This window comes from Lucilia cuprina, chromosome 5, assembly GCF_022045245.1.
Source record: "Lucilia cuprina isolate Lc7/37 chromosome 5, ASM2204524v1, whole genome shotgun sequence".
NCBI lineage: Eukaryota > Metazoa > Arthropoda > Insecta > Diptera > Calliphoridae > Lucilia > Lucilia cuprina.
In genome coordinates this window covers 49,919,009-49,945,477 of record NC_060953.1, presented here as the reverse complement: position 1 = coordinate 49,945,477, position 26,469 = coordinate 49,919,009, and the positions used below count along the sequence as shown (strand labels likewise).

Genomic DNA, 26,469 nt, shown 5'->3' with positions numbered 1-26,469 from the left:
TAATTTTCTTATTTTTATGAGGGAGTTAAAAAAACTTTTATAAGTTTTGGCATAGAATGCAAAATTTTCACTTGACTTTTTCGAGGAAATACTCCATGCAGTGAAAAATAAATTCAGGTTAATTAAAGTAAAGTGCGTGAAAAGAATTACATACTCTCAAATGAAAACATTGAAATTTCCCAGCAAACATTTTGGAAGGAAACACCAATGTATTAATAACATGCAAGACCATCGCTTTAAAACTTCAGCTTAAAACTTTAAAGTTAGTTGAGTCTTATTTGAAATTAATTTCGCTAATTGTTCTTGTTTCTGATTCGATTCAAATGGTTTTGCTATAATCGTTATTAAAAGAGTACTGTTTCGTTACTCTTTATCACAATTTGCCTCTCTTCTGTTTAGCAATTTTGGATTCTCTGTCTGTTTCATATCATATCTCTAGAATTGACAATTCTAAGAAATTGTATAAGTTACAAACCAAATAAGAAAGAATTGTACTGAAATGTACTATAGCAATAATATCAGTTTATTTTATTCAATACCCACTACATATCGGCTATATTACTTTTAATAACTTACATGTAAGCATATACATAAGTGATCGCTAGAAGCTGTTTTTTCTTCACTCACAAACCAGCAGCTCAACAAAGCGTACTGTCATTTTCACTAACATCGTTACGAATGTACTCTTTGTAAACCGAGAGAGAGGGAGAGAGAGAGACAATCATCACTTTATTTTCCCTTTTGGAAGATACAACATCGTTATTTTTTGTTTAAATAATCTAAGAAGTATAAATTTGTTATGTATTTGCTTCCTTGACGTAGCTTTCTGACTGTCTTTTTATACCCTCGACTACTTTAGTGGATGTTTGTGCTGATGTTTGTAAGATATCGGCTTAGAATCGTTTTCTGAATCGATTTAGTTATGTCCGTCCCTCTGGCTGGCTGGACTATGTGCAAGGTACAGGTCGCAATTTTTAAGATCTTCCTACTTTTGATTTGGAGTCTATATATTGAATTCCTCTTAGGAATATGCAACCTAACTGAGAAGTCCATGCCTAGATGTAGGTTAATATATAGTCTTTGACTGTCCCTCCTAACTGTTCGGCAGTTTTTCTGCACGACAAAGAGTCGATGCATCCGTTTCCATTTATACGTTCAATCACCTAGATGACTTTAAATTGTATTTCGTCACGAATGTAATCCCATTTACAGCCGAGTTTTAGATTATCCGACTTTGGATTTGGAATCTATGAAGTGACAGTTAATTCCCTTACAAGAATAGCACATGGTGAAACTATCCCCTCAAAGACTATCCCCTCAAGCTGGACATTATTATAACTACGCAGCGTTCTTATGCATGAAACAGCAGACTAAATAACATTATTTCCTGTTTCATATTTTGTGTCGGATTAAAACTAAAAAACTTTCTTACCCCCTATTAGTAATGACTTATTTAATTACTTATTTTGTGTGGGTTTTTCTCCACAATCTACATTGTAAAATTCTCTGTCGACAACGTCATTACCGTAATCAGTTACCGTTAAGGATCCACTTTTTTTAAGTAAATACTAAGTTCTTATTCGGAACTTGAAGAAGGAGGATCAGTCCTGCCGTAGCTGTTTCAGAATGATAAAGGTTATCACCATTGTCTTGTTCCTAGAAGAGTGTGATGTCTTTTGAATATATTTTTAAGTTTGAAATATATTATTTAGATATCAATTGACTTTGACATTGATTTTGTGTAAGTTTGGGTTGAATCTCTTGTTGGTAGCTTTACATGGTAGTTCACAGCACGCGAACTGTCAAGTAGAATTTAAGAGACTCCGTTTTGACCGGACCACTCTACTCGTCAGTATTAAATCCAGCCCATTGCTGTGAGAAATCTGAGGATATCATTAAGCCTAAACTCAGATATCTCACCAAAGTTAGATATAAAGTGATTGCCAAGAAAGCGGTTTCTCTTTACGACTGGAAGAAATCCTTTTCCTTGTATTTGCAACTGCGACAATGATCATTGTAAGCAGACTTGCGTGTCTGCCTACTAGCCAGTGTCCTGTTATAACTCTGCCTTGATATGCCCCGCCTACTTCGGTTAACAAGGTGTCTTGTGCGTTTCTCATTGAAGGAGGGCCACAATAACTTGGCCCCTTTGCATGTGTCTGGGTTATTCCAACTGTTTTTTGCTTTTTGAAGAAAGAATCTGAGGATATTACTCTTAATAAAACTTAACGGAGAACTTAATAGTTTAGATAATTCTTGTCTAGATAGAAAACAAGATCTACAGATTCTTAATTAAGTTCAGTTGGAGGTACTGGTAAAATATAAAGTTAATATGTTATTGCATGTTCCATTTATGAGAATTCCTATTTGAATCGCTATTAATATGTTTGCTGGGTTAACAACCATTAAAATCATGTGTTGAGTGTTTGGTGACTGTGTCTGTATTTTTTTTTATTTATTTTTTGCTTTTAAATAAAAAATTATTACACTTGTTGTTTGTTGTCGTGTGTTTTTTTTTCGACAAACAGTACGTGTAAATAAGCAAACAATATAAATAATATAAAACTAACCTAAAACAATTAGTTTTTCTTGTTGTTTGTTTTTTGTTGCATGTGCCAGGCGGAACAACAAAATAAAAAAAAACCAAAAAACTTTGTGGTAAATATATATTTAAATTTATTTTCGGTGGCAAACAAAATCTAACAAATAAAAAAAACTCATATAAAAAGTCAAAAGCACTAGCTTAACAACTGACTGTTTGTATAAAATGTGCACTGCCGCCGCACACATGTAGGTGGCAGTTTTATAGGATGTTGTGTTCATGCAGTTGAGATGACATTTATTTCAACAACTTTTTTGGATTTATTTTCCTTTAAAGGAGCATTGACCGAAGTTAATGGGAAAAATGAATGAATTTCTGTATAAAGTTTTAAAGGAATTTATTTTTGGTTTGAAATTTAAGCATTTAAGATCATTTTTTTTAATTCGTTTTTCATAATTAATGACTACAGTATTTATACAGCTGCCTTAAAGATATGATTGCATCATTGTTGCAAAAACGAAAAATTAATAAGATTTTTTAGAGAAATTATATTATATTTTCACATAAAAAGAAATAATTTATTAGGAAAATTTATTATATTTAAATGAGTAAAATTTTTTAAAATATACAACAGCTGTTCAACCACTTGAACTTGGTAGAGGTGATAACAGAACTCGGTAATTTACAGTTTATTAACCCTATTCCTGCTTGATCAAATTTTTAAGAAAACTAGTTAGTATTTAAAATGTTTACCTTTAGTTTACCTTTTTATGTCATTTTGTGTTACCTATAACCTGTTGAACTAATAATATCAACATTTTCCTCCCCCATGATTTAACCGATTAAATCTTAAATATTTTTAGGCCTTAAAGATTATGGAAGTGACATTTTTTGTTTATTTTTTTTTTGTGTAGATTTGATTTAATGAGTTGGCTGCGGGCCAACTAGAATTATTTTGATGTTTTTTTTTTGCAAAATATAATTTTTACTTATAGCGTACTTTTACGTATATTATTGCTCAAAAATTTTATAAATATGTATATTTCTTGTTTAAATTTTATTGATCTATAAAAATGAAGAAAGTAAAAATAATGTTCAAACACAAATCAGATAATATTGTGTCTAAATACAAATTAGTGGAATTCAGTGAAATTGCAAATATTTCATACTTGTATGCAGATCAGCAAAAGCTGGGTAATGACTTATGCAATAACTTACTTTTTATACCCAACACCACATAAGTGGGGAGGGTATTATGCGCTTGTGCTGATGTTTGTAACACTCAAAAATATTGGTTCTAGACCCACCTTAAAGTATACAAATCTGCTCAGAATCACTTTCGATTTAGCTATGTCCGTCCGTCTGTGTGTCCATGTAAACCTTGTGCGCTCGCTACAGGTCGCAATTTTCAAGATAATTATGTTATGTAATTTGTTACATACTCTTTTCTTGGTTCAAGGACGAACGCTATTGAAAATCGGTCCATTATATCGTCTAGCCCCCATATAACCGTACCCCCGAATTGGGCCTTTTCGCTCATAATTATGTTAAATGTTCTATTATGTCAACAAAAATCTGCAAAACTTAGTTTTATAAAACGATAAATGACACTACCAATTTGTATTGTGAACGGGCATCATTTGACCCTAGCCCCCACACAAACTACCCTTCGGAAAATGTCTTGAAGGTCAAAATTAACTTGAAATTTCTAATAAAACTATTAAAATCTACATAAATTACTTTAAGGTGGACGTCAATTCCTCTACCAAAAGTTATAAGGATAGGCCCATATTTACCTTTACTCCCCTATGAGTCCTCTTGTAGAAAATCTCTTTTTTGTTGTCAATAATACGTTAAAGTATTTCATAATAGGGTTAAAAAACAAATTAAATTCTTTATTTTTTAAAAATTATTCACTTTTTTAACATAGGGTATCATATAGTCGACAATGTCTGACTATACATTCATACTTGTTAATTACTACTATATATCGTCTGCATTATTTAATTAAAGTATAATTATAATTTTTTATGTTTAAAATACTTTTATTTTGTAAGTCACTATTTAAGTACTTATTTGGTAAGTACTTGCTTGCAATGTCTCTGCCGTGTCGAAGTGATGTGTTGAATGCAAGGAAAAAAGTAGTGAACAAAGACGTTTATGAGGGGAGATCAGTAGTAGTGAGTTGGTTAGTTAGTTAGTGAGTTAGTTAGTTAGTTAGTTAGTTATGTAGTTAATTAGTTAGTTAGTTAGTTAGTTAGTTAGTTAGTTAGTTAGTTAGTTAGTTAGTTAGTTAGTTAGTTAGTTAGTTAGTAAGTTAGTTAGTTAGTAAGTTTGTTAGTTAGGTAGTTAGGTAGTTACATAGTTTGTTAATTTGTTAGTTTGTTAGTTTGTTAGTTTGTTAGTTTGTTAGTTTGTTAGTTTGTTAGTTTGTTAGTTTGTTAGTTTGTTAGTTTGTTAGTTTGTTAGTTTGTTAGTTTGTTAGTTTGTTAGTTTGTTAGTTTGTTAGTTTGTTAGTTTGTTAGTTTGTTAGTTTGCTAGTTTGTTAGTTTGTTATGATTGTTCACGGTTGTAGCAATGGAGGGTAGGATTCAGAATAAGGGCCGCAAAATCATATATAAACTTCTGAAAATTGAGTTCATTTAGGAGTTGGTGGAAATGTTACTATAATTGTCAATAATACCAACATGTTAACTTCAGCTATTTTTAAACGATACATTTTTGTCCCCCATTTTAATTAATAAAAGCAGGCATTGAAACAGCAAATCAAGTACGCTCTACATACTAATATGACACTTAAATTTTAAACACCTCCACTCTAGTCGCAAACAAATTAAGAAACATTGTTCTTTTAATGGACACTTCACTAGAAATAAAGAAAATTGTATGCTTCTCCATACTCAAGTGCTCAAATGAAGCGTTACGGTATCATTGAACTTTATTGTGTATTGGTAAAGAAAAAATTCACATAGCAACAATAATAATACTAAAACAACCATTGATGACAACAATGTCAGCAATCAAGTTGCAACAAAACATTAGTCATAAAACGTAGAAAAATACAAATATACATACAATATACATATGTAATTTTAAAAATGACATTATTATACTCATCCCCCTAAAGTAAATAATGAAATATTTCGAGAATACAGCAGCCTAGTAAATTATTTCTTTAAATGACACTTTAAGTTTTTTTTATTAACTTTTTAATTTCTTTAGGGGTCTTTTTCATCTGTCATAATGTGGTTTCATCGTACCCTACATTAGGGTAGTGGGAGGATATTTATTCATCAGTATTTTTATAATTTTTTGAAAAATATTTTTTTTATTTAAATTTAAATTTTTAAAAATTTTTTTAATAAATTTTTATTTAACAGAAAATTTTACGTAAACTTTCTTCTTAATGAATATTATCAAAAATGTTTTTTAAAGAAAATTTCCGATAAATTTTCTGTTTATATAAAATTTTCAATTAATTTTAATGTTATGGATAAGATTTGTAGAAAATTTTCAATAAATTTTTTTATAGAAAATTTTATATTTTTTTTGGAAAAAATGTTTTAATTTTTTTTACAGAAAATTTTCAATTTTTTTTAATATAAAATTGTCAAAAATTTTTTTTTACAAAATTCTAATTCTATTATAACAGAAATTTTTTTAAAAATTCCATTTTAATAAAAAATTTTTGAAAAATTCTCTTTGAATAGAAAATTTTCGAAAAATTCTCTTTTAATAGAAATTTTTTTAAAAAAAATCTATTTTAATAGAAAATTTTCGAAAAGTTCTATTTTAATAGAAAATTTTTATAAAGTTCTATTTTAATAGAAAATTTTCGAAAAGTTCTATTTTAATAGAAAATATTCGGAAAGTTCTATTTTAATACAAAATTTTCGTAAAGTTCTATTTTAATAGAAAATTTTCGAAAAGTTATATTTTAATAGAAAATATTCGAAAAGTTCTATTTTAATAGAAAATATTCGAAAAGTTCTATTTTAATACAAAATTTTCGAAAAGTTTAAAATAGAAATTTTCGTAAAGGTCTATTTTAATAGAAAATTTTCGAAAAGTTCTATTTTAATAGAAAACTTTCGAAAAGTTATATTTTAATAGAAAATTTTCTTAAAGTTCTATTTTAATAGAAAATTTTCGTAAAGTTCTATTTTAATAGAAAATTTTTATAAAGTTCTATTTTAATAGAAAATTTTCGAAAAGTTCTATTTTAATAGAAAATATTCGAAAAGTTCTATTTTAATACAAAATTTTCGTAAAGTTCTATTTTAATAGAAAATTTTCGAAAAGTTCTATTTTAATAGAAAATATTCGAAAAGTTCTATTTTAATAGAAAATATTCGAAAAGTTCTATTTTAATACAAAATTTTCGAAAAGTTTAAAATAGAAATTTTCGTAAAGGTCTATTTTAATAGAAAATTTTCGAAAAGTTCTATTTTAATAGAAAACTTTCGAAAAGTTATATTTTAATAGAAAATTTTCTTAAAGTTCTATTTTAATAGAAAATTTTCGTAAAGTTCTATTTTAATAGAAAATTTTCGAAAAGTTCTATTTTAATAGAAAATTTTCGAAAAGTTCTATTTTAATAGAAAATTTTCGAAATGTTCTATTTTAATAGAAAATTTTCGAAAAGTTCTATTTTAATAGAAAATTTTCAAAAAGTTCTATTTTAATAGAAAATTTTCGAAAAGTTATATTTTAATAGAAAATTTTCGTAAAGTTCTATTTTAACAGAAAATTTTTCTAAAGTTCTATTTTAATAGAAAATTTTCGAAAAGTTCTATTTTTATAGAAAATTTTCAAAAAATTATCTTCTTATAGAAAATTTTCGAAAAATTCTCTTTTTATAGAAAATTTTCGAAAAATTCTCTTTTTATAGAAAATTTTCGAAAAATTCTCTTTTTATAGAAAATCTTCGAAAAATTCTCTTTTTATAGAAAATTTTCGAAAAATTCTCCGTTTTTAATTTTATTTCTCTATAAAAAAATATATAAATCATTAGAAATGTTTATATATAAATCTTGATTTGGTATTAATGACAGTGATGTATTAATTCATTATTTAACTATACGATTCCCTATTGTTATAGGGAATCGTATAGTCGGCCATGTCATAACTACATTATCCTATTTTATCGCTTGGAGTTTATATGAGTTGTCATAATTTCCTAATTTTTCTCTACTCTGCCTACATGTAGCCACAGTTTGAGTAATTTTTATTTTCCTGCCCCATTTTGTGATAGAAGGAATATTTAAAGAAGAATAGTGTTGTTCATTTTAAGTAGCAGTATTGAAAGTACATATTTCACTTCATAATTCATTCGTTCATTCTACAATATTTTTAGTTTTTTTTCTATTTGGATTTTAAGTGAAAAACAAACTAAGAGCAAAGTGTTTGCTTAATGACGATGATGACGTTTGTTGCAATAATGTTTTATGATCATGTTATATGTTTGTATGTTGCAACCATGCTTGAGTTAGTTGGTGGGTGTTGTTGTTTTTTTTTTTCAAGAAAATGAAAAATTAAACTAAAAAATTATTTTAAGTTGTATAAACTAGTGACTCAGTTTTACATTTGTTTTCTTTTAGAGTTTATTTATTTGTTTTTGGTATGGTGTTGATTTTTCACAAATATTTTTAGAATGGCACATACATACTTCAAAATTGTAAGTGCATTTAGTTGATAAATGTGTGTTGGAAATTATTTCCATAATTCTTGTTGTTGGAATTAATTAATCTACTTTAAATGGATTTTGATTAATTGCAAAATATTTGACAGAGATTTGAAAATATTGAGTATTGTATTTCCTGGTTGTAGAAGGAGTTTAAGGAATTGTAAGGTGCTATGGATGGATGGTTCGTGGAACTAATATGTAACGGTTAACATTAGGGTGGCTTTTTTTGCATGGAAAAGAAATTAGGTTCATTGTGACAAATTGCTTCTTGAAATATTTTTTTTAAATATTGGACCCAATATTTGGTAAATTGGGCCCAAGCTTACAAATGTTATTTTTTTAAGGTTTTCCTAATTTTTATTTTTTTTTTTTGAAATTTTTTTAACATTTTAAGGAATTTTCTTTTTAAAAAAAGTTTTCAATAAAATTTCTTATTATAGAACTTTTTTTTTTAAATTTTCTTTTTGTAAATAATTTTTAATAAATTTTCTTTCTTATAGAAAATGTTCAATAATTTTTCTTTTTATAGAAAATATTCAATATGCCATTCTGTACGTCCGTCTGTCTGTGTGTCCATGTAAGAACAAGGACAATTGCTATTGAATATGATTGAAATCATTATTTCAGTCCATGCAACCGTAACCTCTGAATAGGGTTTTTGAGCTCATGTTTATGTTAAATGTTCCAGTATGTCAACAAAAACCGTCAAAAATTTGTTTTCTTAACTATATGCACTGTCGTTTACAACCACGCAGATAGGATGGCATGAAGACGTAACCGGTAGACCGAAGTAAGAATCCATTAAACAGTAAATATTCTTACTCACAGAATCTTGCATGAACGGTATTTCTCTGAACATACCTGGACAAGAAAGCAAAATTCAATTGTATCTCTTGTCTAAGATACCTTTTATCCATCATATTTCAACCCAGGCCACTCCTCATTCATCCGATATACTCATAACACACGAACAACATACGACAGCCTCATTGTAGGTATATGGCGGATACAAAAAAGGCGGACAAAAAAGCAACAAAAAATGAAAAAAAACGTATTTTTAAGGAATTTTCGAAAAATTTTCTTTTAAAAATCCAAAAACATCCAAAGAAGCGAAAAAGAAATAGAGTTTACTCCATAGAAGTACTAAAAAAGAACTGAAGAAGTGATGGTTTTAACACAGACTTGTCATAGGAGGGGTGTTTTGTTTAGTTGATTCCAAATTCACTACCGCTGAAGTCATTCTCAGGAAGTAATTTTTATGTTCTTTTTTTGGAAGTTATTAGGAAGTGAAATTGTAGTTTTATAGAATTCAACTATTTTGACTTAAATAATATTAACATAAATAAATCACATGCATTTATTAATCAACTCCAAAATAAAATGGGTTTAATTAGGAAAAATTCATAAAAAAAATATACCTTCAATTTTAAAAAAAAATTTGGATTTTTTTCGCTTCTTTGGAAGTCAATAAACATCAGTTCCACAAAAGGTAAACAAATTCACTTAATGCTACTTTTGAAGTGTTGAGAAATGTTATTCTTTTGGAAGTACTTCATTTTATTTTTGCTGGGTTTTTATAAAAATTTTTTGATAAATTTTGTTTTTATAAATTTTTTTTTGAGAAAATTTTAAATAAATTTTTTCATAAAAAAAGGAATCATACATTTAATTTTTTTAAAAAATATTTTCAATAAATTGTTTTCTTTTTTTGTAGAGAAAATTTTCCATATATTTTTATTCTTATTTTAAATATTTATTTTTTATAGGAAATGATAGAGAAAATTTTAAACAGAAAATGCTCCAGAATTACAATTACTTGAATTATTAAGGGTCCTATTTCCAACAATTTATAAAAGGTTTAGACAATTTTTATACCATACACCACTTTAGTGGGGAGGATATATTGGGTTTTGTGCTGATGTTTGTAACATATAAAAAGAATGCCAATCGGCTTAGAATCATTTTCTGAGTCGATGAAGCTATGTCCGTCCGTCCGTCTGGCTGGCTGTCCAGGTACAGGCCGCAATTTTCAAGATTATTGGATGAAATTTGGCACACACGCTTCTTTTAGGCCAAGGGCCTATTGATTTGCCGATTTTTGTAATGATCGGGCTTCATTTGACCCTAGCCCCCATATAAATTCCCCTTTAGAAAATGTCTTAAAGGTCAAAATTTACTTACAAACGCTAATAACACTTTTAACTTCTACATAAATAACTTTGATGTGTACTTAACTTTTCTTACCAACATTTATAAGGATAGGGTCATATTTCCCCTACTCCCCTCTTTTTTTGCAAAATAAATTAAAAATATTATGAAATTAAGTTAAAAACAAATAAAATGCTTTGTTTTTTAAAATAATCCCAATTTTTAACATACTGACTGTTATAGGGTATCATATGGTCGGCTACGCCCGACTATACATTCATACTTGTTCATATAAAATTAGTTCTATAAACCTTTAATAAATTGTTATCAATAAGTGAGTAATTGTTTTAAACTAATATCTGAATCATTGAATTTAAGCTTTTTTCAACATCTGTTCTAAAACTTGTGTTTTTTACACTTCTTTCTTCAACACCAGAGAAAAGAATCCATAAAAAAAATAATTTCACTATTTCGCAAAAATTTCACTTTTTAACATAAATATATTCACATCATATTACAAAAATACCAACATTTCTTCTTTAACTAAATAAAAATTAGCACTTTACTATTCATGCAAAAACACTTATTTATATACATATTTTTTTTCCATTTCTAACAACTATTATGCAATTTTCATTTTAACGATTATAGTTTTCCAAACAATTCTTACAATTTTTGTTTTCTTTCATTTTTACACTTTATTTTCTTTTTATTTCTGGTCTCTTTTCTATTGACCACTTTAAATTGTCTCGAAGCCAATAATATGCATGAATGATATAGAAGAATCTCTTGAGTAAGAGGTTGTAGACAAAAAAAAAAAAAAAGATGGAAAAAAGTTAAAAGAATCTTTGGTTGAGTGACTCCATAATGGTAGTAATATGCCTGCTTTAACACTCACAATGAAGGTTTTTTTCTATTTTTGCCAGAGTCTTGTAGTAAAAGTTTACAACAAAATTTGTACATTAGAAATTGCAAAAATTGCTAGAAGAAAGAAGAATTAGTAAAAAACACAAATAGAAATGGTAATGTTTTGCTAGCCTTCCCTTTCTATTCTATACTTTGCGGTTGCACTACTACATACATATAGTGTTTTGTAACTTTTTTTTTCTTTTTCATATTTATTTGTATGTCGACTGACTGGCATTAAGTGTCTGCCCGGCGCCCAATGGAGCTGAACAGTCAAGCTCCTGTCACATTGATGTTATTGTTATTGGCAATCATTTCTGTTTTCCACTTCAACTTACATGTTCACATCATATTTTGCTGCTAGCAACTACTTCTTTTACTGGATTTTCTTTCATTTTCAATTTTTTTTGTTTAGCTCCGTTTAGCTTCTGGTGTTTGTGTTCGTATGAATATCTATGTGTCATTTGTACTATTAATGTTTTAAAATAGCTGGAGTTAAATAGTTTGTACTTGGTTTTATGGCCTTTATGTTTTTGCGGCATTTTTATTATTAGTCTCTTTTTAGTATTGGAAAGTTAGTTTTTGAGGATATGGCGTTTAAGTTGGTTTTGTTAAAGTTTATGAAGATAAAATAGTTTGGTTGTTAAAAATCGATCAATTAATACCCTAAAACTAATACTAGTCAATGGATTACTTTAAAGCGGAAATTTATTATATATCTGTCATAAAGAAAAAATTAATAAAAACAAGTGAGAATGTATAGGGTCGTCTTTATGATACTCTACACTAGTTAAAAACAAGTATGATATCATGACCGACCATATGATACTCTACATCAGTCAGTATGATAAAAATGTGGATTAGTTTTTTTTTTTTTTAAATAAAGCATTTAATTTACTTTTCAACTTTAGTCCGTATTTTATTACTTATTGTTAACAAAAAAAAAGAGAATTTCTATAGGGGAGTTGTGGTAAATATGGACCTATCCTTATAAATGTTGGTAGTGGAATTAATGTCTAATTCAAATTTATTTATGTAGAATTTAATTGTGTTATTAGTTTATATAAGAGAATTTTGATCTTCAAGTAATTTTCTGAAGGACAGTTCGTATGAGGTCAAATGAAGCCCGATCATTACAAAAATCGGTAGTGTCATAACTCTTTCATGTATAGGGGATACCGGTGTCCCAAGATTTTTTTATTATACCCTATACCAGTTTAGAGGGGAGGGTATATTGGGTTTATGCTGATGTTTGTAACGCACAATAATATTGGTCCAATACCCACATTATAGTATATCAATTGGCTCAGAATCATTTTCTGAGTCGATTTATCTATGCTCGTCCGTCTGTCGTCCATGTAAACCTTGTAATCAAACTACAGGTCGCAATTTTGAAGATAATTCATTGAAATTTGTGCATGATCTTCTATTATCCCAGGGACGAAGCCTATTGAAAATGGTTAAGTTCGGTCCATTATTTCACTTAGCCCTCATACCACTCAAAAGCCTGAATAGTGCTTGTAAATTTTGTAATCAAACTATAAGTCTCAATTTTGGAGATAATTCAATGAAATTTGTCACATGATTTTTTATGATACCGTAGACGAATTCTATTGAAAATGGTTAACATCGGTCCATTATTTCACCTAGCCTCCTACAACTAAACCCAACGAATAGGGCTTTTAAACTTTATAATCAAACTACAGGTCGCACTTTTAAAGATAATTTAATGAAATTTAGCACAAGATCTTTTATGATACCGTAGACGAAGTCTACTGAAAATGATTAACATCGGTCCATTATTTCACCTAGCCCTCATACAACTGAAACCGGCGAATAGGGATTTTAAGTTCATAATTATGTTTAATATACTTACAACTCGAAAAATAGCTGCAAAAACCAAGTTCTATACAAAACTTGATGACCCTCACGAATGCCATAATAATAGGTCCTCATATGACCCTAGCCCCTATGAAAAACCCCCATCGAAATTTCACTTAAAAAAAGACTATACGAGGGGTACAGTTGTAAGAGGGTTTTGCAAAATAAAGGACCGATTTCAACTATTTCCAATCGCGTTCATTCATGTGAATTAAATGAATCTTCAAACTATTTTCTGTAATGAATTTTGTATAGCTAGTGCTCAATAAGCCCGTTCTTAACGATAATCGGCTGCTATTTTAGAGATACTAGAGAATTTAATATAATTATAAGCTCAAAACCCACATTCGGGGGTACAGTTGTATAGGGGCTAAACCATAAGCGTGCGCACAGGGCTTATTTGGACAGATGGTCATAGCTAAATCGACTCAGAAAGTTATTCTGATTGGTATACTTTAAGGGGTACAGTTGTATAGGGGCTAAACCATAGCGTACGCACAAGGCTTATCTGGACAGATGGTCACAGCTAAATCGACTCAGAAGGTTATTCTGATCGGTATACTTTAAGGTGGTTTTAAGACCAATAGCAAAACCACATTATACCCTCTCAACTATAGTGGTGTTGGGTGTAAATATCTATAATGAGAACTTTTGTAGGCTAAATCTGCTTATTCACTCGAAGACCTCTGTTATCTATTGTAAGTTTCTTCATCAAAATTTAAAGGGACAGATTGAACAAGAATGAAGTAGATGAAACAAGACTGAGATTTTGTCTCTCAAAAAATAAAAATAAATTGGAGTTCATTAGATCCTGGTGATATAAATTATATAAATATTTGTTTATTTGTTTGTGTGTTTGTTTGATTGAAGTCTATAGAAGGCTAAACGGCTGGACCGATTTTCTTAAAATTATAACAACAACTGTACGTCTAGAAGGAACTATATGAAGGCGTGGCACCACGCTTCTTTTGATTGTTGGATGTGTAAATATACATCCGCGATAGTTAGCAGTGTGATTTTGACAACAGTTACTGCATTTCCTGTTTTTGGGTGGGGACAATCTTGACTTTTATAGATGTCTCCCCATCTCACACAAACAGATAATATAAGGGTTAAAAAGTAAATGTTTCGAAAATTTTATTTTGAATAATTTAACAAATTACCTTACTAACACTTGCTTGTCTATTTTTTTAGGTCATCCTGGCAATAACAGTTCAATTACTGTGTTTTTTCATATAAAATAAAAATTTCATTAACATTTTTATTTGCTACTACAAAAACTTCCTTTCCATTCTTTTTTTACATTGAATTTAAATATTTAACTAACCTAAATAATTTAGAATAACACTTGTATCTTTTAGTCTGTTTTATCTCCATTGTGTATTCTTCTAGAATTGAAATCAAATCAAAAATTGTAGGCAAAAAAAAAAAAAAAAAAAAACTTAAAACTTTACAAATAGATTTTGCATAGAAATTGTAAAGAAGAATTGTTAAAGTCATCCATACGAGTACAAACATTGAATTTAAACAAATATAGTAAATATTTGTTTAGGGGTTTCGTGCTTTACCGGAAATCGTAGCAAACAATATAACAAGATAACATAACACATCGTAACTGACAACCATGTCCAACAATAACTTAATCATTCTATATGATGAAAATAACTTGTCAGAAACCAGGATAAATACTAACAGTATTTTTATTGTTTATGAAAAAATTACTTTTTCTTATATTTTACCTATGATGTTATAAATCCCTTTTATATTTTTCTTATAGCCTTTAGCGCAACCCCTACTTGGTCTAGCCTGTAGCGAAATTAGTTTTTGTAGTTTTTTTTGCCATCCTATTCATCTTTCAAGCACTTGTTTCATTGTTGTTGCAATATATCTAAAATTGGTATCAAACTCAGTGCCGAAAGAAAAAAATAAAAGAAAAATAGAATAACAAAAAACTATAAAAGGCCACAATAAAAGTGTATTACTAAAGCAGAAGCTGGTCATAGAAATAGTAAAATTCGTATAAAGAAAATTTAATTTTAAAGAAAATACAGTTACATTAATACTCAGAGGGCATTAGAGGTAATCAATTGTTTAGGAACTACATACAAAAATTTTTTTGGGATTAAGATATTTATAAATAAAAGAATAAACTTTGCATTTTCATACATTTTATATTAAACGAAGGGTTGCTAGTTAGGTTTTCATTGAATCAATGAAAACTTATAACATATAAGAACTTTGTACTAATATCGAATTATACAAGTCGACTCTTGTACAGTTTGTTAAGAACCTTGCAGTGAGAAATTATGTTACTAGTTTATTCAGGTATTTCATATGAAAGCTTACGAAAAAAATATATCTTAACTTTACACGAACGAAGGAATCATTAAAGCAACTATGAACTTAACGTATTATTCCGATATTTTACAGTCATCTGCTAGTTCCGGTTTGTATATTAAATATTAGAGAGATTTGGTCTTTTTTGAAAATATAAGGAACGACAAAGATCGACATTTGATTTCTTGATTGGCTATAGTTCTGTTGCCATAGGAATTACAAATCATCAGAAATTTCGATTGGTCAAACATCTTTTCTAATTTTGGTCCCGAAATATATGTGTGTATTTCAGCTCTGTTAGACAGAGAGTGAGTGGTTTATTTATCGATCAAGCCGACGCTTGACAGAAGATTGGTAAAGTTCTGCGGTAATGATCTGCAGTATTTCTGTTGCCATAGGAATAACAAATCATCAGAAATTTCGATAGGTCAAACATCTTTTCTAATTTTGGTCCCGAAATATATGTGTGTATTTCAGCTCTGTTAGACAGAGAGTGAGTTGTTTATTTATCGATCCGCAGTAAATACTGACAATCATTGACGGATTCAACGATAGATTCCATTCCTTAGTGGCAGTTCACTGCGTGCGAACAGTAGCTGAGAGTCGAAGATAATCCACTTTGACCGGACAACTACACTCGCCAGGTGTAGTATTGAATATCATTAGATCCAGATATCTCAATAAGGTTCAATATAAAGTAACTGTCAAGAAAACAATATCCCCTAACAGATAGAGCAGGCCTAATTATAGTTAGTTGGATAGATAGATAGATAGATAGATAGATAGATAGATAGATAGATAGATAGATAGATAGATAGAGAGATAGATAGATAGATAGATAGATAGATAGATAGTTAGTTAGTTAGTTAGTTAGTTAGTTAGTTAGTTAGTTAGTTAGTTAGTGAGTTAGTTAGTTAGTTAGTTTGTTAGTTAGTTATTTAGTTAGTTAGTTGGTTATATAGATAGATAGATAGATAGATAGATAGATAGATAGATAGATAGATAGATAGATAGATAGATAGATAGATAGATAGATAGATAGATAGATAGATAGAGAGATAGATAGATAGATAGATAGATAGATAGATAGATAGACAGTTAGTTAGTTAGTTTGTTAGTTTGTTAGTTAGTTAGTTAATTAGTTAGTTAGTTAGTTAGTTAGTTGGTTAGTTAGTTAGTTATTTAGTTAGTTAGTTAGTTAGTTAGTTAGTTAGTTAGTTAGTTAGTTAGTTAGTTAGTTAGTTAGTTAGTTAGTTAATTAGTTACTTAGTTAATGAGCTAGTTAGTTTTTCGTTTGTTGTATAACATGTAATATTAAGCATATTAACATTAAGCTTGTGTTAGTTGACTCCTTCACCTATTACAACAAAACTTAATCAATGGCCAGTAAACATAACGTCAGAGTCCGAACTATTATCGGCCTTTCCAACAAACGTTATAGAAACTCTAAAAAATAAGCAGCAGAAGCAGTATCCATCCATTGTCATTTAATCTTACCTTTAGTAAAAACATTCTCTTTCTGGTAACCACTGCTTTAGATATTTTTGAGTAATGACTATGACTATCTAGAGCTTTAAATAAACACATAATTCAAACATTATTTTATAACTAATACAACATCTATAACTCTTTAAGTCAAATTTAGTCGAAACAATTGAAAACAAATCTGCGATTACAATCATAATTTAACATTGATCTTTGTGTTGTACAATTTTTCATGTATTTCCATACGATTTAACATTTTTTGAATAAATTACGAAATCCACAAAAAAAAAAACAGCTACAACTTAACTTTATCAATTTGGCTACGTCTTCACATCTCATCTTGATTATTTTATAAAATTATTTTTAAATCCTCCTCCTCACTATAACTCAAGTTCAAAACCTTTTATATTGTGTTAGATTTTTTTTCATTTGCTTTCCAAGATTTCATACGACTACTTTACAAAAGCGCGCGGTGGCTTTTTTAGAGCAGCAGTTGTGAGAATGCATTTTAATTTTATTTAGGTTTTTTTTGCCTTGTTCCTTTTCCTTCTCTCAGTTTGTGGATCATTGTTATAATTTTACTTTTTATTGTGTCTGCAAACGGGTTGCATGACTGGTATCGCCCGCATATCATTGTGTGGCAAAGACATGTTTTTTTCAGTTTTTTTTTTCGCTCAGTAGGAGTTGTTGTTAAAATAGTTAGTTACTGCGTCTTTTCCGTGATTGTGATGTTGTTTTATAGAAAAAAAATCACAAAAATGTTGCCGTTTTAATAAATGTGTGTGTAAAGTAAGGAACGGGGAGTACAAACTTTGTTTAGAAAGGGGCCAGAATTTTGATATACTGACTTTGTTAAGGAAGGCCTCTTAAAGTTATATGAATATTTCTACCAAAGAATTCTAAAAAAAAATCGTCGTAAAACACATTAATAGAGATATATATTCGTATTATGTATTTATATGAAGTGGTATATTCAGAAATCAATTTTATATATTTTTTTTTAATTCAAAATGTTTCCTTCTTAATATTGTTTACACCAGATCTGATTCAAACAGCTCCCTCTAACAAATTCAATAGTTTATTGGCACTACATTCCTTAAAATCTGATTTTAATAGTCTACTAGTTGGAATGAAGTTTATTGAAAAAAATTTCCTTTCGTTTTTTTAACACTAAGTCTGTAGTTTTTAAAAAATTCTTAATTATCAAAGAAATTTAATCTCACAAATTAAAAAAAAAAGTTTTTTATTTGCTTTATTTACAGTACGAATATACTGGTTGTAGTTTTAAATTTAATTACATTCCGCAAAAAAAAGAACCCAAAAAAATATTTATAAGTTAATTTTTTATTTTATTCAATTTACAACTTTAAAGTCTTGTTTTATGTAGTGCTAAATTGTTTTGAAGTCAATTTTATTTAATATTTAACGTTTGCGCATGCGCGCTGTATTTTTTAAAAGTCACCACTAAATATATATGTTCGGAATGTATGTTGACTTTGTCATTATGTTTGTATCTCTTTGAAAAGTACAAGGTATTGGTACCTTGATAATTAGATAATTAGAACAGAACTAAAACTTAACTAGAACTGAACTACAACTGAACTAGAACTGAACTAGAACTGAACTAGAACTGAACTAGAACTGAACTAGAACTGAACTAGAACTGAACTAGAACTGAACTAGAACTGAACTAGAACTGAACTAGAACTGAACTAGAACTGAACTAGAACTGAACTAGAACTGAACTAGAACTGAACTAGAACTGAACTAGAACTGAACTAGAACTGAACTAGAACTGAACTAGAACTGAACGTAACTGAACTAGAACTGAGCTAGAACTGAACTAGAACTGAACTAGAACTGAACTAGAACTGAACTAGAACTAAACTAGAACTGAACTAGAACTGAACTAGAACTGAACTAGAACTGAACTAAAACTGAACTAGAACTGAACTAGAGCTGAACTAGAACTGAACTAAAACTGAACTAGAACTTAACTAAAACTGAACTAGAACTGAATACGAAATCACATTTGCATTAAACAACAGCAAGAATTATAGCTACGTTGTTAGGTATTTAATATTCGACTTATAGAAAATTCATTTTTATTTCATTTTGTTTGATTTTATTTATTTATGGTTTTAGAGTTGGAAACATGTCTGTAATATGATGAAGTGAAGGCATTTGCTAGTGTAGGTCGAATTTGATGTGTACTGCTAAAGATAACAAGCTGATTAAATAGATTCATGTTTGAAAGATGATTTAGCATTTTCAAATTGCACAAGATATGTTAATGGCTTCGATTTGAATAGAAAATTTTGAAAAATTACACAAATAAAATTATTTCTGTCAATATTGTTTATCATTAAAAAATTCAAATCACTTAGGAATTTAGCTCTAGGAAACTAAAATTTCAGCTACACATAGCGATGTAATTTTGTGACATATTGAGTCCACCAAAAACTACTGCCTTACGTTATCCATCAAATTTTCCTTAAGTAATTTCAATTCGACTGAGAAAATATTAAATCAATTGACAGCTGCTATTTTGACAGCATGCTTTTGACAGCTTGCAATGATAAGCATTAAACTATTATTAATGAACTTTTTAGTTTTGTCCATGACAATTTTCTCTTCTTTAGAATGTGGTGAAGTCATTGTTCAAAAAAAAAAAAAAAAAATGAGGAACACAAAAAAAAAAAACATTACAAACAAATGTAAAAAATCATCTGTCATAACAAAATTAATGGAAAACCAAAAGAAATTTTCATATTTTTTATTGTGTCTAAAAGAATCCATCCATCGATTTTTTAATGCAAACAAATGTTGCAAACTCATTACTTCCAATTTTCCTCTTTCGCTGTAATAGCAAGAAAAATGTAAGAGATAAAATCAAGTGTTACAAACACAATTGACAATTTGAATAACTCCTTCTGTCAGATTGTAGTGTGTACAGTGTATATTGGACAGTTTTAACAGCTACTACTGTTGCTGATAATTTTAGTGAATTTTTTTTCTTTTTTGAAATAGGAATATGGCAAAGAGGTTTTGAAAGTGCTTAAAAAATCAAAGTTGGTACTTTTTGGAGGTCTAAAAGTACTATTTTGTATTGATTTATTCGGACTAATTTATGACAAAACATGCAACCTTTGCAGAAAATTCTTTCTACTTGATGTCTTATAGAACAATTTACATTAACTAAATGGGAATTATAAAGAATATTGAATAATATTATTTTAAAATAAACCGACTAATTTTAAATATGGTAAATATGTTTTTGTTTTAATTCATGCTGTTTGATTTGAATTAAAATTTTAGCACTTTGTACTTTAAATAGTACATAGTACAGAAAGTACTTTTGTACCATAAAATACCTCTCTGCCTTTAACATGTAGTAATCAAATAATACTTATGCTTTCAGGCTCAAGTTTGCATGTAGTGTATAGAAATGTGTAGTCAGTCATGTTCATACATTAGTTTGCGATGCACATTATTTGAATAGTTTTGTTGCAGTAACTTTGTGTGTGTGTTGTAGTTGTTGGTGCAACTTTAATTGCCTCCTCTAAAAACGCGTGCACATTGTTTTTTTAATATTTTCTATTTAATAGTTGATGTCTGGCATAAGCATTTTAGTATGTAGTGTTGATGTCTAGTGTTTGTTGTGGCTTGTGATGTTGTTGTTGTTGTATAAATATTGCCTTTTATTACATTAAGTCATTGAGTAATCATCATGACTTTATAGCTTCTAGTCAGCATGCACTTGCATTTTAATTTGAATACTTAACAGTACAAAAAGGGGGAATTCCTTGTAGTAGTTTTTTGTTTTATTTCGAAGTATTTGTTTGTTAAAGCAACAATTTTAGTTTGCTGCCTCCGCTGTTTGTTTATACAAATATAGAATTTGTTGCAACTGTCGTCATAGTGTGTTTTAAACTACATACTTATGATATATGATCGGTTGTGAACATCATAATCATCATCATGATAATAACTGAAAATGTAATGTAACATATGTAAATGATTTAATTTTTGTTTCTATATGGTTTCAAATTTCTAGAGTAACTATTTAGTTCTGGTTTTGCTTATATTTCAGTTTTAGATTTTGTATTAAGAAATATGATTTTATGCTGTTTTAAGTTAATTTTATACACTGTATAAAAATTTAGTATGAAGGCTTTTAAATTGTGATTGCTTGTAAAGGGGAGCATATTTTTTTTTAATTTTTGTAGTTGTCTTGGGAATTGTGATGGGAGATATTTTGAACCTTTTATGCCACTTAATTCTAAAAATAATTCTTTGAAATTAAGACATAAAAATAATTTGTTTCTGAATAATTGGATTTTATGTTGTTATAAATAAACTGAAGAGAAGACATTAATGTTGCAAGTAAATTTCTAATAAAGTAGACTATGACTAGACTATGACTAGACTATGACTAGACTATGACTAGACTATGACTAGACTATGATTAGACTATGACTAGACTATGACTAGACTATGACTAGACTATGACTAGACTATGACTAGACTATGACTAGACTATGACTAGACTATGACTAGACTATGACTAGACTATGACTAGGCTATGACTAGGCTATGACTAGACTATGACTAGACTATGACTAGACTATGACAAGACTATATAATAGACTTTGGAATATACTTCAGAATATAGAGACTAAAGAATATATTATAGAATATTGTATATACCAGTCTATAGACTAGACAAGACTAGAATAAACTATAAGCTAGACAAGGCTAGACTGTAGACTAGACCATGGACTAGGCTATAGACTATAGACTAGTTTATGTACTAAACTATAGACTAATGCATGTCCTAGGCCATAGATTAGACAAGACTAGAATATAGGCAAGACTATAGATAAGACTATTTTATAGACTATAGGCTAGACTAAAGACAAAACTAAAGACTAGACTTTAAACTATAAATATATATCAATTATACACCAAAAACTTACATTGTAAGGTAAGCGGTAAAAATTATGAAAATAACTTACATTTAGAGCCACGTTGATGACATTTGTATGCTTACTACTTTAGTGACTAATTAGGAAGTTAGTTAAGTATACATATGCTGCGATAGCCTGCTAATAATGAGTTAGGTAAGTAGTTTTCTTACTGAGAAAGAATGTACAACTCTTAGTTTTTATAAGAAACATATTAAATTTTAATTGGATTTTTGAATTTTACATTTGGAATTTTCTTGGTCTGGTTCTTAGTTATGATTAAAATTTTTTCGCTAAAAATATCTCTGTTTGTCATTTGTAATAATTGGATCATTTGAAGGTTAATAAGCTGCTTATTTAAGATTTATTTTTTCTCATATTATTTAGAGTCGTGTAGAAGTTTATGCAAAATATTTTTCTTTAATTATAAATATTTCTTAAAGTTTTTAAATGCATAACAATTTTTAAAGTTGTTAGTATTTTAAGTTTAAATAAAGAAATATTTATTTACATTTACCAATGAAATCCAGTAATTATGACCTAGTTGGGACATATGTACGCTTTAAGTTTTTGCAAACAAGATAAAAATAAAATATTTGAAATATTTTCTCGTAATAAATTATTAAATCACAACATTAATGATAAGCAATATTTTAAGTTAGTTAGATAGATAATTTTGTTGTTGCTACATGGATCTGAAGTTGTCAAAAAATTTTCTAAATTAAAACTGAAAAGTTGGCATGTAGAGTGCAGTAGCTGAGGTAATATGGTAATATTAAGGTGGTAAATTTGTAGATATTGGAAGCTATTGAACAAGTTGTTATACTTTACTACTTCCAAGTCAAGCTAATTTAAAGCAAATCTATATAATTTGAAACTTTAAAATATCATTGTTTTACGAACCACCCTAACTTGTTATATTGATACATTTTAAGCTTCATAACCCACTTTAATACAAAAACAAATATAATCTTTGAAATTTAATTTTACAATTTTTGAAATTATGTTACCATTTCATTTAAACATTCCGAAAAAATCTATTAATACATTTTGTTTATAGGCCATCATGTCCATAAATTATTTTTAAATTTGCTGCTACAAAGAAAAAAATGGCAAAAAATATATATTTATTTAGAAAGCATTTTTATGTTTCCTTAACTCACCAAAAAGAAATAGAAATACATAACGATAGTGAAAGGTTTACACCATCTAACTAACATATATTTCCAAGCATGAAATTATGTTATAAAAAATTTAATATATTATAAACATATCGATTGATATTGTCAACTTATATTTGAAAAACTTGTTAGTTATGCAGAGTTAACTCTTCAATATCTATAAAATTTGTATTTAAAGAAAAACTTCACTTCAATTTTAAAGCAAAAACCATGGGGAGTTTTTATGGGAATTTTCATTGAGTTTACTCTTACAGATGCTGAAAAAATGGCACATAAAACTAATACCAATATAAATCTACATATTTATGTTCGTACACACATACGTAGTATGATGGTAAACATATACCGTGTATGTGTATTAAGGAAAATTTAAGTTTTATTATTCTCCAACAAATCTTATTTTTTAAGTCGTACAAAAAGTCAATATAATTCAGATAATATAATAATATGCACTTGAAAAAAAGTTAAAATTATATTTTTGAAAATATTATAAAAACTTTTCACTCAAATATTTGTATCTCAATTAGTCTAGTCAGGGCTAGGCTAATTTGGTCTAGTCTAAAGTATAGTATATAGTCAAGTTTATAGTCTAGTCTACAGTCTGGTCTATATATAGTCTAAAGTCTAGAGTATAGTTAAATCTATTGTCTAGTCTATAGTCTAGTCTATAGTCTAGTCTATAGTCTAGTCTATAGTTTAGTCTATAGTCTAGTCTATAGTCTAGTCTATAGTCTAGTCTATAGTCTAGTCTATAGTCTAGTCTATAGTCTAGTCTATAGTCTATTCTATAGCCTAGTCTATAGTCTGGTCTATAGTCTAGTCTATAGTCTACTCTATAATCTAGTCTATAGTATATAGTGGATTATATAGTCTAGTATATAGTCTAGAATATAGTCTAGAATATAGTCAAAAGAGACAGTTTGATAGCTTTAAAACCGCCGGGTTGTTTTAATTTTATAAACATTTTTCCTGTGTGTATTACTGAAAGGTTAATAATCTTTGCCACACATAAAATATTATATATTATTCCTCCTAATAACGCAGAAAATCTTGAGGATGTTACAGGAAGAAAAGAACAGACAACGCAATATCACCCTCGTCATCATCATGAAAAGCAACAACCACCCACACGAAAAAAGAACACAGCTTATTAGCTGTTTGCAATATTGTCAACAGCGAAAAAATATCACGATAAAAAAAGAAGAAAACAACAAAAACAAATAATATAACACACTTGCAACATGTGTCTCTTGTTAACTCATCTTTAACAAACAAGTGTTTTTTCTTACGTACATGGGAGACGAAAATGTAACAAAAAAAAATTCCCAACTTGAATCCCCAAATCATTTGTTTATTTTTCTTGTTTTTTTTTCGTCTTGTTTTCTTTATTGATGTTATTATTGTTGTTGGATTTGTAAGTCGTCATCGTCATGTGTTTTTTTTTCTTTTTCATTTTCTTTAGTATTTCTGTTTCCTGTGTTCTATTTATGCAAAATAAAATAGCGTTAAATGAAATTTTGTATTACATTTGTACAACAACTGAAAAGAAAACAACATTTATTTGCTATTTGCTGAAAAAACACACACACATACAATTTTCAAAGTATCTTACATACAAATCCATATATGTATATCTGCCACATATTCTAACGTTAATAAAAAATGTGTGTGAAAGTTTTTCTACTTTTTCGTTGGAAGTTTTTTTTGTTTTTGTTGTATTTAAATATTTGTTGACTGACAACAAAATGTCGAACAAATTTGTTTAACAATTTCATTGTCAATTGATTTAGTTTATTTAGTTGTTGCTTTTGACGTTGCGTTCGCTTTTTGTTATGAACTTTGTACACTACATTCTGCAGATGTTGAACAATTTTTTTTTTGCAAAGGGAAGACTTAACGTCAATTTTCTTTAGAGTGATTATTTAGCAAAAATTTTCTATAATCAGAATATTAAGCAAACATTTTTAACAAATTTTTTTTACTACCTCCTACATATTGTTAAATACCGGATATGTGTAGGAGCTTAAAAATGTTATTAAAAATTATAGCATACTTTAAGTGTAACTTCCTTTAAGGCATATTAAAAATGTGTCTTAAAGCGAATTTTAAATTCGTGTTGGCCCTTTCTAAGCAATGTAACCAAATCTCTGTTTACATGTTCCTGCTGTGTTCTGCACATCATTATTGTCATTTAGTCAGTCTGTCAAAGTTTATCAAAATATAAATAAAATTACAAATTTGACTTTTATTATAAAGTAAGTTACCATATAAATCTGTGTGTGCATCTACCTACCATTTCCTATGTTGTTTTTGTTACAAAAACAATTTGTTTTTCATTTTTGTTTTTGGTATTAAAAGGGATTTACATGTTGATTAACTTGCTGGCTGCCAGCTCTTGGTTATTGCCTTCAAACATGTAAATTTTGTTGTTATTGATGTTTGATGCTTGTGGGTGGGATGATGTACGGATTGATTGTGTATTTAGTGGTAGAGGATTTTTTCATTATTAATGTACAGATTTGTCTATTATTTATTTAAATTTTTAATTACAGTTTTTATTTTGCAAATAGAGATCAACAAGTTTGATAAATTTATATATAATGTATTGGCTTATATGTTGGGGTTGTGTAGAAGGATTTTTTGTGTATTAAGTTTAAATTAATGCAGAAAATAGAAGATTTGAGAAAGATAAGAGATTTTCTTATCTAATAAATCTAAATTATATTTTTGAGTTTTGTTATTAAGATTATTGAAGCCGTCTGACTTAAAATTGTGTTAGCAAACAGTAAGGAAATTTTCTACAAAAAGAAAATTTATTGAAAATATTCCTTTAAAATGAAAACTCATCAAAAAAATTATAAAAAATGGGAAATTTATGGAAATTTTTATATAAAAGTAAAATAAATAAGAATATTTTTATAAAAAAAATTAATTAAAATTTTATTTAAGGCAAATTTAGAGAAGATTTGATACAAAAAGAAATTTTGCAAAAATTTTCCATAAAAGAAAATTTTGCGATATTTTTTATAAAAAGAAAATTTCTCGATCATTTTCTAAAAAAAACATTCATAAAATGAAAAATAAACAAAGTTTTCCATAAAACAAGTAGGAAAGTATAGTCGGGCATGGCCGACCATATAATACCCTACACCATGAGTATATTTTTAAAATTTTTACTTTTATAAAATTTTTATTTTTTGTAAAGAAACTTTTATGTTGAATATATTCCCATAATTCCAAAATATTTAAGCCATTTATTGATAAAAAACTAAAATTTCTAAATGAGGCTTTATATAGGTCAAATATGGGCCGATCCTCGGTAAATTTGGGAAAAGG

At 28.2% G+C, this 26,469-nt stretch overlaps 1 protein-coding gene across 4 annotated transcripts in view; it reads left to right on the top strand.

The window, feature by feature from the left end:
• The window catches only part of LOC111688436 (collagen alpha-1(XVIII) chain-like), a 131,737-nt gene that overhangs the window by 80,353 nt on the left and 24,915 nt on the right, over positions 1–26,469 (top strand). The gene's annotated exons all lie outside the window — the stretch shown is intronic.